The sequence below is a fragment of the Colobus angolensis genome, unplaced genomic scaffold, assembly GCF_000951035.1.
Source record: "Colobus angolensis palliatus isolate OR3802 unplaced genomic scaffold, Cang.pa_1.0 Scaffold54, whole genome shotgun sequence".
Lineage (NCBI taxonomy): Eukaryota > Metazoa > Chordata > Mammalia > Primates > Cercopithecidae > Colobus > Colobus angolensis.
In genome coordinates this window covers 5,158,215-5,171,765 of record NW_012118932.1, presented here as the reverse complement: position 1 = coordinate 5,171,765, position 13,551 = coordinate 5,158,215, and positions in this window count along the sequence as shown.

The following is a 13,551-nucleotide window of genomic DNA, read 5'->3' as shown; positions in this document are numbered from 1 at the left end:
GGTTGACGGGCGGGCGTCTGGGCGGGCAGTCCCCAGCTCCGTGCGCTCTGGGCGTGCGAGCTTCGGGAGGAGCTGGACTGTAGCGAGGGTGCGTGTGTGGCCCCGACACCCTTTTCCCGGCCCCACGCCCGCCCCGATGCTGCGCGTCCCTGCCCTGCCCTGGCCCTCGCTGGCAGCAGCAACAGCGGTCGTAGAGCCAACCGGAGCCTCCCCCCGAGCGAGGAAAGTGAAGTGGAAACAATGTGAAATTCACCAGCTCTGAAATCAACAAGCTGCCGGCTCCGGTGTTACGGAGCCAGCACCAGCGTCTCCATTTAAAGGGACAGCGCACCCAGTGGAAAGGAAAATAAATAAATGACAGAGGTCTGCGCGCATATGCCACTTGCCAATCCGTACTTGGGAAGACGCGCGAGGTGTGGATGCATTCTTTCTCCAGCTCCACGGCCGTCCCCCCATCCCCTTTCTGGGCAGGGTTCGTCAAGCGCATTCAAGAAGAAGAAAGTCTTCCTCCGTTTGATTTTAAGGGCGGTGTCCTGGGGGAGGACATCTCTGTGCGCGTTTACCTCTCTATCCCAAGAACTCCAATACCTTTAAATAGTAAAGGAAACTGCCTTAAGGAATATGAAACCTGTCTTCTACCCTTTTCCTCTTGGATTGCCAAGATGATAGGATGGAGCGTATCAAAAAGGAGAGTCCACATCTAACCCAGTATTGGCACTCCCACTAACCCCTAGAATATCCCTACCTTTGCCCAAGGTAATGAATGACCTGAATAACAGTTTATCTTAACATATAATGAGTTAATGAGATTCAACCTACTGTACTATAAAGACAGGGAAACTGAAGTGTGGGTGTGGGGGAGGGGAAACAATAAATTGCCCCGGGTTCCAAGGAATGTTGAATGACAAGATGAAAATTTTCTCATTCAACGGATAAAATTTTGAGTACGCACTATTTGCCAGATGGAGTGACAGAATGTGACAGTGATAGCCAAAAGACGCGACTCCTACCATGGAGTTAGGCTGACATGGCAAGGCAGGTTCAATCTAAGTCATAGTCCTTTAGGCAGAATAGTCTCAGAGGGGTTTTTAGTGTTTATGGGGTGTGTCACTCAAACACTTAGGAGGCCCATGGCTCTGAGAAACATAGGTTATCTTATCTTCCTCCCTGATTCTCCAAAACCTCTCTCCTCTATCCCACACTCCCTGATTTAAATCAGGTCTTTCTCACTTTCTTACCCGAGTTCTGATGGCCAAGAATACAAATTGTTTTGTTGGACATGGAAGGAAGTACACGCTCTTCCATGCCTTCCTTTATAAAACGGGAATAATAATTCCTGTCTCACAGGTTGTTTTAAGGATTACATGAGGGAAAACAGGCACTTAGTACAAGGACTACATAATAAGTACTTAGCTATTATCAGCTTCTACTATTATTGTTATTAATTCTTTCACTTTTCCTCAGTCTGGTAACAACTTGTTGCTATAGTGATCACAGATCTGACCACTGACATCCCCCTGGAATTCCTCTCTTCTTTACTCCCTTTACACCAAAACCAATTCCTCATCTGCCTTTTTCTTAAAGCTTTCCCAAGACCCTCCCCTCAAGCTGGTGGCAACTTTTCCTTCCTCAGACCCTACTCTTAGAAGCTTTCATATGATGCTAATGAATTTTGACCTTGCTTCATCGTTGTTTTTTGTTTTGGGTTGTGTGTGTGTGTGTGTGTGTGTGTGTGTTTGAGATAGGGTCTTGCTCTGCCGCCCAGGCCAGAAGCTTTCATATGATGCTAATGATTTTGACTTTGCTTCATCATTGTTTTTTGTTTTGGATTTGTGTGTGCGTGTGTGTGTTTGAGATAGGGTCTTGCTCTGTAGCCCAGGCCAGACTGCAGCAGCACAGTCGTGGCTCACAGCATCCTCAGCCTCCTGTGCTCAAACAGTCCTCGCATCTAGGTCTCAAAGGGATTACAGGCATGAGCCCACCACACCTGACCACTTCATCATTGTTAATTTAAGTTTTAAACTAAAAGATTATTGGGGAAGAGGACTACATCTTATTCATCTTTGTATTTCCTGCAGCATATGGTCCTACAGAAGGGTCCTCTATGTTTATTGAATCAAGTAGTGAGTGAAGAACTTTGGCAAAATGAGTTAATGTCTCTTACTTTTGGTTTCCTTCTCTTTGAAACACACTTCCTCACCCCCTCAGTATGAAAGACAGAGGATCCATGCCTAGATAAATGCTAGTGGACTGATGAGGAAGTGACTTAAAAGCTCTGGTTTTTACACCAGGCGTGGTGGCTCATGCCTGTAATCCTAACACTTTGGGAGGCCGAGGCGGGTGGATTGCCTGAGCTCAGGAGTTCAAGACCAGCCTGGGCAACACGATTAAATCCCATCTCTACTAAAATACAAAAAATTAGCCAGGTGTGGCAGCATGTGCCTGTAGTACCAGCTACTCAGGAGGCTGAGGCAGGAGAATTGCTTGAACCCGGGAGTCAGAAGTTGCAGTGAGCCAAGATCGTGCCACTGCACTCCACCCTGGGTGACAGAGTGAGACTCCATCTCAAAAAAAAAAAAAAAAAAGGAGGCTCTGGCTTTTGCAGCTCTGCCATGCTGCCCTGACTTTTCATCCTGAGAGGATATTAACATTACCTGGGCAGTAGCAGAAGCCACACAAGTGTTTGGAACTCCAGCACAAATTGATCCACTCCCACCTGTCAGTGCTTCGCTAGTGATCAACGGCAGGCACCTGTGCCACAGCTGGCTGAGGCCGTCCTTCCATAGCGCAGAATGGTTCTAGTTACCTCCAAACCACGTACAGCTAGAAATACTTCAGACAACAAAATCAGAACACTTTTTATTGGTTAATTTCCAAGCATATGAATGAGGCATCATTACTCTTCCCTTATTTTTACCTTTTCGTTTTCTTTTTTTTTTTTTTTGAGACGGAGTCTCGCTCTGTGGCCCAGGCTGGAGGGCAGTGGCGCGATCTCGGCTCACTGCAAGTGCCGCCTCCCGGGTTCACACCATCTTCCTGCCTCAACCTCCCAAGTAGCTGGGACTATAGGCGCCGCCACCTCGCCCAGCCAATTTTTTTTTGTATTTTTAGTAGAAACGGAGTCTCGCTCTGTGGCCCAGGCTGGAGGGCAGTGGCGCGATCTCGGCTCACTGCAAGTGCCGCCTCCCGGGTTCACACCATTTTCCTGCCTCAACCTCCCAAGTAGCTGGGACTATAGGCGCCGCCACCTCGCCCAGCCAATTTTTTTTTTGTATTTTTAGTAGAGACGGGGGTTCACCTTGTTAGCCAGGATGGTCTCGATCTCCTGACCTCGTGACCCGCCCGCCTCGGCCTCCCAAAGCACTGAGATTACAGGCGTGAGCCACCGCGCCCGGCCTATTTTTACCTTTTCTTGTGATATTTATATCCATAAAGAAACAACAGGTTGTTAGCAGAAAGTATTCCCGTTGTGCCGTAGTGCTGGGCCTTGGGGGTTTGAATGAGTGAGTGGTCTCTCTGATGTTCCTCATTGTCTGTTCTCCTTTCCATCAACCAGATCAGAATTCTATGAATCATGGACCCTCAGTGAGCCTGCATATCCAGATAATGTGGTTGGATGGTAAACTAACACCTTCCTAGGCTCTCATAGAACGCTGATAAGATTGTGTCAATATCCCTTGTTGAATTAGAAGAACAGAGAAAAAAGATCAAAAACCATAATTTCCTGAACTGATCTATTGGGATACTTTAACCTCTGAGCTTTTCAAGGGCAAGTACTCTGTGTCTTTACCTGTGTAAACACTGCATTTAATTTAGTTATTGACCCATCTTATGACCTTAGTTAATATGTTCAAATGAATATATAAAAGAACGAATGAGGCCGGGCACGGTGGCTCACACCCATAATTTCAGCACTTTAGGAAGCCAAGGCGGGTAGATCATGAGGTCAGGATTTCAAGATCAGCCTGGCCAACATAGTGAAACCCCGTCTCTACTAAAAATACAAAAATTAGCTAGGCATGGTGGCACGCACCTGTAGTCCCAGCTACTCTGGAGGCTGAGGCAGGAGAATCGCTTGAACCCGAGAGGCAGAGGTTATGGTAAGCCGAGGTTGCACCACTGCACTCCAGCCTGGGCAACAGAGGGAGACTCCATCTCAAAAAATAATAATAATAAAAAAGAGTGAATGAACCATCCCTCAAAGTCCAAGAAGTCAGAATTTAGGTCATTTTCGCTACAATTTACGTATCTCAATGTACGCTCTCTATAGTTTCCCAGTATTTAGCTAAGTGTTGTTATAAATGAAAATATTTCTGCATGTATTTAATTAAATGCCCCAATTTCTATGCCTTTTTCCCCCTGTGTATGTTATATGACCTAAGAGACGGAAGGGAGATAGAGGGGAAAGTGGAAAGAGAGAGAAAATAATTATTAGAAGATATTAAAGAGTATCTGAGCCTTGTAATAAAAATGCATATCTCTAGAATTTTGACAGATGGACAAAGGTCAGTGGAGTCTACCATCTAAACAAGCACTAAGGTAGGCTTTTCTTTTGCTGGCTCTTGCAGCATCAAACAGAACCGAGTAACAGCCTGCATCTCCAAGCTGCAGTCACACTCAGAGGTAAAACTTGCCCTTCTACTCCCAACTCCTGAATTTTATTAGCATGTGAAAGAAGTCTTCATCTTGCTTCTCTGGAGCTGTTTGTTGTTAAATACAGCTCTGAAGTTTTGTGGCAAATTCTCAGCCATGAATAACTGGGCTGTGCAGAGCCTGCATTAAAAATAGCAAGCTCCACATCCACATGACGGATTAACAAAATATAATTTTAAACAAAGATTCTCTGGTCTGACGGAGATTTAAATAGCAGCCTAGGCTACAAGATCTGGCCTTCTTGGGCAGCTGGGTTTTCAATAAAAGTCTAACAAATGGAAGTGCCCTGGTTTTTTTATGATTTGAAATCCAGGCAGGAAAAAGAGAGGCAAACATCACAGATGTGTAGAATGTTGACAGTAGAAGGAACTTAGATGATAAATTCCATCTACCACCCTTATTTAGCAGATGGGAGAATGAGGGCACAGAAAGAGAAAGGAGACTTGACTAAATAGTAGAGACAATTCTGTTTCTATTTTTCATACTAACTTTAAATTTACTAAATATTTGTTATTGTGTTTCCAGACTGCCAGAAGGAACATGAAAAATGCCATGAAATTTCATCAAAATTATAATTAAAAAATAAAAATAAAAAAAGGAGAGTGGCCCTTGGGCAAAATGCACTCATTGCACTTGGAAGTTAAATCTCAGTAAACCAGAAATTGCTGACATTTGGAATTACTTGGCTACTGATTTTTCCTGGCAATAGGTAGATAATGAAGACCAGAGCTAAATCTCTTTGGTAGTCATAAACAAAGGTGTGCATGTCCCTGCTTGGGGCAAATTGAACAGTTTTACTTCTGATGAGATTAGGCCATTGAATTTTCTTTTTTTTTTTTTTTTTTTGAGACGGAGTCTCGCTCTGTCACCCAGGCTGGAGTACAGTGACACTATCTCGGCTCACTGCAACCTCTGCTTTCTGGGTCCTGATTCAAGCAATTCTCCTGCCTCAGCCTCTGGAGTAGCTGGGATTACAGGCACATGCCACCACACCTGGCTACTTTTGGTATTTTTAGTAGAGACAGGGATTCATCATGTTGGCCAGACTGGTCTTGAATTCCTGACCTCGTGATCTGCCCACCTCAGCCTCCCAAAGTGCTGGGATTACAGGCATGAGCCACCATGCCCAGACTGAGGCCGATAAAATATTAGTGAGGTCCCCAGAATGGTATAAATAACCCTCTCTATTCAGACTATTCAGTCCCAATAAAGTGAGGCCCACGTGAAGCCCACCTGCTCTGATGTGTTCACGTGGTTCAGAGGGCCTAGTCCCAGCTTCTCCCTCAACCCTGTACCCTAATAACCTTGGGGGCGTGAGTGATCTAGCTATGGAGAAAAGTACAGCAATATCAATCTCTCCATCCAGTCTCTCGTTCTGTTCTCTGCTCCTGCTATACTCAGGGAAGCCAAATCTGTGCATGTGAAAAGAAGGAAATGAACTCTAGGGATGGAAATAACAATATCTGATAGCAATTATTAACGATTCCTTACGATAATAGAGCACTTTACAGTTCAACAAAGCACTCATCACAAAATTCATTTATCAGTTCCTCACAACCTCCTACTGAAGCAGGTGAGTGAGGACGATTATTACTGTTTGCATTTTGGAAATAAGAAACTAAAGCTCAGAGAGATAGTGAAGTTTGCGGCTAATTGTCATCCTTCAGCTCTCTATTTAGATGTCATTTCCTTGAAAACAGCTTTTTTTCTGGATCTCCTCCACTCCCACACACCCAGGTCTAGGTCAGGTAAACGCCTTTGTAGACTCTCCTTCCCTTTGGACTTACGTCACTGTTCATTCTCACACTTCCTTGTATCTGCCTGATAACTTATCTGTTTCCCTTACAAACATGTATGCAACATTGCCTCTCTTGATCTTGATCACAGATGTATCTCCAGTACCTCTTACTGGATGTGTAGAACATAGTAGATATTCAATAAATGTTTGATTAAAAAGTAAACGCATGAACAAAGTGGCAGGCTCAGACCTCAGATTTGAGTCTTTTGATTTATGATCCAAGTTCTTTCCATGAAACTTCACTGAGTCTGTTGTTAGCAACCATTGAGTATACAGAAAAACACCAATAATCTCTCACATTTTAGAGAATGGGTACAGTTTATCAGCATTTCACATACACAATCTGATTCCAAATTTTGATTCAAGTTTCTTTATTGTAAACAAAGCCTTTTGCTCAATAAAATTTATGACAAAATAACTTTAAAAATTAAGTTCATATTTTTAATCCTTCTCTCTTTTGGGAAAACCCATTTGACTTAAACTCTACACATCAGGTAAGAAAGGGCATAGTAATAATTGCAGGTAATATTAAATAACTCTAAAAATCCTCTTTGCATATTACGACAGCCTTAACCCCATCAGCTGTTCTGGTGAAAAGGTGGGTCCCTCATAACCAACCAATCCCTTGATACTGTTACGTTTTGTTCTGGCCCTTGAACTTGCCAAAAGGCCCTGTTCTGGGGTCTCCACACCAATCCATATCCTACTTTACATATACCCTGGGTACTAGATCAAGTGCCAAGGATAGACCATAATCCTTTGTCATGGGGAAAGTGGAGCTGTTTGGCTTGCTTTGCTGTGGTCAATTAGTTAATTACAAAGAAATTAATTTAGTTTTTTTTTTTCCTATGTGGCTCCAGAGGGTGGAACCAGGAGGGACTGGTATCAGCTACAGACATAGAAACTTTGGCTGAGGATGTGGAGGCATTTTCTCACAATGAGAACCACCCTTCACAGAATAGGCTGCTTTATGAGTTAGTAAACTCCCCACCACAGAAGGTGTTCAGGGCTGTGTTACCCATCCATCAGGATTATGCTAGAGAAGGTTCCTAAGTTAGTAAAGAGCTTCGACTACGACCTCTGAAATGTCTTTCAGCTCTAAGGAGCTCTGACTCTATGATCCATTTTCAGTTAACAGGAAAACTGAAAACTAGCTTCCTACAAGGATACACTCCATGACAGAGCTATGTTCTGCACTAAACACAAGGCATTTGAGATCCATTTTCATGTAAGGCCCAACGAAGATCAAGGATTGTGTCTTTTATTTTTCTAGGCTTAAAAATACTTATTTCCTTGTTTCTGACTTTTTGTTGTTGTTTTTGTTTGTTTGTTTGTTTGTTTGTTTTTTGAGACGGAGTCTCGCTCTGTTGCCCAGGCTGGAGTGCAGTGGCACGATCACAGCTCACTGCAAGCTCCCCCTCCTTGGTTCAGGCCATTCTCCTGCCTCAGCCTCCCGAGTAGCTGGGACTACAGGCGCGGCCACCATGCCTGGCTAGTTTTTTGTTATTTTTAGTAGAGACGGGGTTTCACTGTGTTAGCCAGGATGGTCTCAATCTCCTGACCTCGTGATCCGCCCACCTTGGCCTCCCAAAATGCTGGGATTACAGGCGTGAGGCACCGTGCCCGGCCGTTTCTGGCTTTCTTACTGTGCAATTCTAGCAGGGTATTTCATTCCACCCGATACAAAGAAGTTCTGTGATACAGAAACATGCCACAGACATCATATACATATTGTACAACCCAAATTTATATTTGGAGAAGTTCTCAGTAAAAAGAAAGGGTCTTCCTTTAACATATTAATTTACATGCTCATTGTTTAATGATAGAGGTGGTTCTCTGAGCAAGTCTATACCATTGACAAAGGAATTGCTATAATGCCTGTTTTGTTTTCTAGATCTTGTCAAAAAATAAAAAAAAAAAAAAGGCTGGGCGCGGTGGCTCACGCCTGTAATCCCAGCATCTTGGGAGGCCGAGGCCAGCGGATCACAAAGTCAGGAGATCGAGACCATCCTGGCTAACACGGTGAAACCCCGTCTCCACTAAAAATACAAAAATTAGCCGAGCGTGGTAGCGGGCGCCTGTAGTCCCAGCTACTCAGGAGGCTGAAGCACCAGAATCGCTTGCACCCGGGAGGCCAAGATTGGAGTGAGCCGAGATTGTGCCACTGCACTCCACCCTGGGCAACAGAGGGAGACTCTGTCTCAGAAAAACAAAACCAAAAACAAAACCTCTCTAAACCCTACACTGTAAGAAGTTTATTGAAAAACTTGGCTGTCTCTTTTTTTCTCTTCCGATCATTCTCAGTGCAGTACGAGAATAGCAGGAGTTGTTTCCCCTGATCCGAGACCTGGTGTGTTCAGTTGTGGTCCAAAGCTCATTTTAAATTCCAAGTGTAAAACCTGGAGAGAGGAGAGAGAGAGAGAGAGAGAGAGAGAGAGGATTTGAGGAAAATTCTGATGTTCCTTCAGCTCTGACAGTATTATCACACACACAGCCATAAATATACTTCCTGGACCATGACTTCTAATTCTGCTTACTCTGTTAGTACTTGCTAAGCAGCAGAAAAAAATACCCTCACACCCCTTATGTTCTCCAAGTTTCCATATAGTCTAATAGAAAAAAATGAGAGGAAAAAAGGAAGAAAGACTAAAAGAGAACACGGCTCCCTTATTCTATTTAATTTGTGATTATTCTTGTCTATTTAAACTATCTGGGGATATGAGTACATGCATTTTATTGAGATTTGCCTTATTATTATTATTATTACTATTATTGAGGCAGAGTCTCGCTCTGTCACCCAGGCCAGAGTGCAGTGGTGCGATCTCGGCTCACCGCAACCTCTGCCTCCCAGGTTCAAGGAATTCCTGTACCTCAGCCTCCCAAGTAGCTGGGACTACAGGCACACACCACCATGCCCAGCTAATTTCTGTATTTTTAGTAGAGACGGGGTTTCACCATGTTGGCCAGTTTGGTCTCGAACTCCTGACCTCAAGTGATCCGTCCGCCTCGGCCTCCCGAAGTGCTGGGATTACAGGTGTGAGGCACTGCGCCCAGCCTGCCTTAAATTTTTTAAAGGGGGATAGATAGGAATATATCAGATATACATTGTAAATAAATAAATTCAGACAAAAGCCGAAAGTCAGAAGATTTCTGTTCTGGTTCAGCTTTGGCCATTAGTTTCATGATCAGAGAAAAATCCTCTCCTTTTCTCTGAATCTCCTCTTCCTCTTGTGTAAATGAATAAATAAGGTGTCATCCAGGCGTGACATTCTGAGGCTACAGCTCTAACGTGAGAAGACAAATAAAGGAGTCTTGTGCTCCCTACAAATTCTTAACACAATGTGTTTGCTTATTTCCCCTAGTCTATCCTTGCACAGCTGGACATTCCATAGTTGAATGTTCTAATTTTTTTCTAAGGATCTTTGCTGTAAAAGAATTAGCCTGAAATCAAAAGAGAAGAGAATCTATAAGTGCATTAAGACCCCCTCCTTGACACATCTTGGCTAATGGCCTCTTATTCTCTGCTGGTGGGGAATGAAGCAAAGCCCGCTGATGAAATTCACTCAGCAGCTTGGCCCTAGGGCATGGCTACCTGGCCTCTGGGTTCTTAGGGCCCAGCAGGTTTGTCAGACTCCAGAAATCCCTCTCCCCCCAGGGTGAGCAGAACAGAAGGTACCCGAAGAAAGTACCCCAGGATGTATTTACAAGAGGTTGCAAAACAGTTATAAAATGGTTTTCTGGCCCTAAAATGAGAAGCCAAGGATGATGTTCTGAAGCCCAGGTGTGAGATCAACACAGGTATAGAACTTTATAACCAGGCTTATAAAGCAGTTGACACAAGAAATTGTGGTTTTGGCAAAAAAGCATTAAGGAGTCTGTATTTCTTCACAACCAAGACATGGAAGAAATCTGGTCCTGGGAATCTGGGCTGCAGTTTTCTTTACGTATTTTAGAGAAGAGCAACTTTATAAATTTCAGATACTCATTAGTGATAGTAATAAAAAGACATAACAATCTTCAGGCAATAAATAACATTCAAGTATGTCTGATGACAAAATTATATGCAAAATTAAGGATATAGCCATGCATAAAAATCACAGATCTTAAAGAAGGGTGGAAAGGAGTTTCCAATTCTATCATCACATCAAAATCTCAATAATACAGTTGAACAAGATAAGGTGAAGAGAACAGAAGTGACTTGACTATGGGAACACACAGAATGGCAGGACTGGAATTTTTTTCCACACATGTCAGCACAAAAGCCAAAGAATGTGAGGGCCTGTGCATCAATTCTCAATAAATGGCTACATGTTGCAGTCCATAGCTATATGTTTGCAGTCCATAGCTATATACTGCAAAACTGTAGATAGCCAAATTTAGCAAAAACCTAGTAAATAGCCTAGTAAATGTTCATAACCTAGTTAATATGGCATTTTTCATAAAGTTGTCTTTTTATGTCTTCATTCATTGAAAAAATATTTATTGAATCCCTGTTATGTGTCAGACGCTGTTCTTGACAGTGAGGATACAGCGGTGAACAAAGCAAACATTTTCATCCTACTGGAGCCCTAAATATTTATTTTTAAAACTATTTTATGCAGTTATGAGGACAGACGAGTTCAAAATCCGCAGGGCAGGCAAGTCTGAAAACTACAGGGCAGGCTCCCAGGAGTTGATGTTGCAGAATTTTTCTACAAACTTCAGTTTTTGTTTTTAAGGAATTTCAACGGATTGGATAAGTTTCATCCGCAATATCTAGGGTAATCACCTTTACTTAAAGTCAACTGGTTGTAGAGGTTAACCACATCTATTAAATACATTCACAGGGACACCTAGATTAGTGTTTGATTAAATGACTATGTACTAGAGCCTAGCCAAGTTGACACATAAAACTAACTGGCACGCCATCTACCCGATAAATATTTATTAAGTGCTTATCACATGCCAAGTTCTGAGATAAATCACACACAATCCCGGCCCTCTAAAGGAAGCGCGTAAGTCATTTAATTAAAGACATTAAAAATGTTATTCAACAAATGTATAAGAGATAGAGAACAAGGGCTGTCTTTGCAGGTTTGGAAGAAGGAATAGTACTTCCAGGTAAAGAAAGCGGAAAAGCTGAAAACACAAAAGACAGTTGACCTTGTCCTTGGAGAACAGGTAAAATAAGAACAACACAGGACCGTGGCATTCCTAGTGAGAGAAACGGCATAAGAAAAAGTGTGGAGTCAGGAAAATGTGTGATGTTTATAGAAACATTGAGTGGTTCAGTTTGGCTGGTAATATAAACATTCATGAGAACCTCTTTTATTTAGCCAGTGATTACTCCATGCTGGTTCAAGTACTCATTCCAAAGCTATGAGCACATTTGCAGATGAAACAGAGAGATCGAGAGAGTCCTCCAAAATCACACAGAAAACCTTGAGGGCACGACACATACAAGTCGCTGCTATTTTCTTTTGGAAGCTAGATACTGCTGACTCTTCAAAACAAGTTTGCCATCCTTGAGAAATAAGAATGCTTTATCTCTGTTTTTCGGTTTAACTGTCTTTGAAAACGCCACTATTTCTTCAATAAATGGAGGAAATGTATTAGGCCCTAACTTTTAATGAACGTATAGGTATCGATGCACCAAATAACATGTTCAGGGATTTATATATCACAAAATGCAAACCTTACTGCTTTTACCACTCAGTCAAAGGTAGTTTTTGATTTTTGTTTTTGTTGTTTGGTTTTTTTCTGGGGGGAGGGGCATGACACTTAAATTGCTGTGGTCAGGGGTGCATAGAGAAAATATTTATAGGAGTCACAAGGTTCTTAAGAAAGTAAAATTAATCTATGACTCTTATTATTTCAGTTTTGTGCCTTATAAATTCATTTTATTACAATTCCTCTCAGGCATCTTCTTTCCATGCCCCAAGCCGCTCCCACATGTCGAAGAATTGTTGGTTTAGCACACTACTATTAAGAAAACATGACGTGTGCCTTACTTATTCCACCACCAGCCTCTCCCATCCCTGCATTAAACTCAGTCATCCTTTTGCCCACATAGGAATTCATGTTTTCTACTGATGAACTAACTAGCCGTGGTTTTGTTCTGAAAATTAATGGTTTTATGGCATTCAAAAGAATGTGACTGGTTTTGAGGCTAATGTAACATTTTTTAAAAATAAGATAATTATAGGAATTATAGGATTCCAGACACTTTCTGGACCAGTCTTTATTCAGCTTCCTGCCACTGTGAATTGAGCAGAAACAAGTTGTACCCTTTCTTCCCCCTCCCCCTCCTAATTTCTGCTTTATAAAAGGAAGCTGAGAACCTGCACCAGGAAGTGACATAATCAAGTGCCTGGTTTCATATCCCCATAAAGTGCATTACTTTAATTAAATCTACCTAAGAGGCTAGTAAAAGAGAGACGGGGGAAATGAGGTTATTGATCAGAGGTATTAAATAAATGGACATCATCGAGAAATGGATGTTAACAGACGTGTGGAACGCTCAAGAAGTGTCAGAGCTCAACCTCCTCAGCGAACAGCAGAACATTTGTCTTGTGGTGACATTCTTCTATTATTTTCCAAAGATGGAAAATGTCTAGAGGCTTAGCATCATAATATTACCTTACATTTGCATAATGCATTAGATTTATTGTATATGATCTCATTTTAATGTTCATCCCCCTAATAATCCTGTGGAACACGCAGACCACACACTCACAGACTGTTGAACCACATTCTGGAGGGCGGAGGTTACCCTCTGCAGCGCATCAATGACACCTGGGTAGGAGGAGTGTGTCTAGGAGGATGTCTTTGTGTGTCTCAGAAGGGCGGGTGGGGAGAGATAGATAAGGAGCATGGATAAATGGTAATCATGCCAACTAGCTAATGACCTTAGTTAAGGAAAACTTCCCCTCCCAGGGTAGGTGTCGATCTGTTATAAGAAGATTTAGTTTATCATGTTTCACTCTAGTCTGAGGACAAGATCATATCCCATGGGACAGGGAGCAGAGTCTCCCCTTAAAAAAGTAGCATCCGGCCGGGCACAGTGGCTCATGCCTCTAATCTCAGCACTTTGAGAGGCCGGGGAGGGCAGATCACCTGAG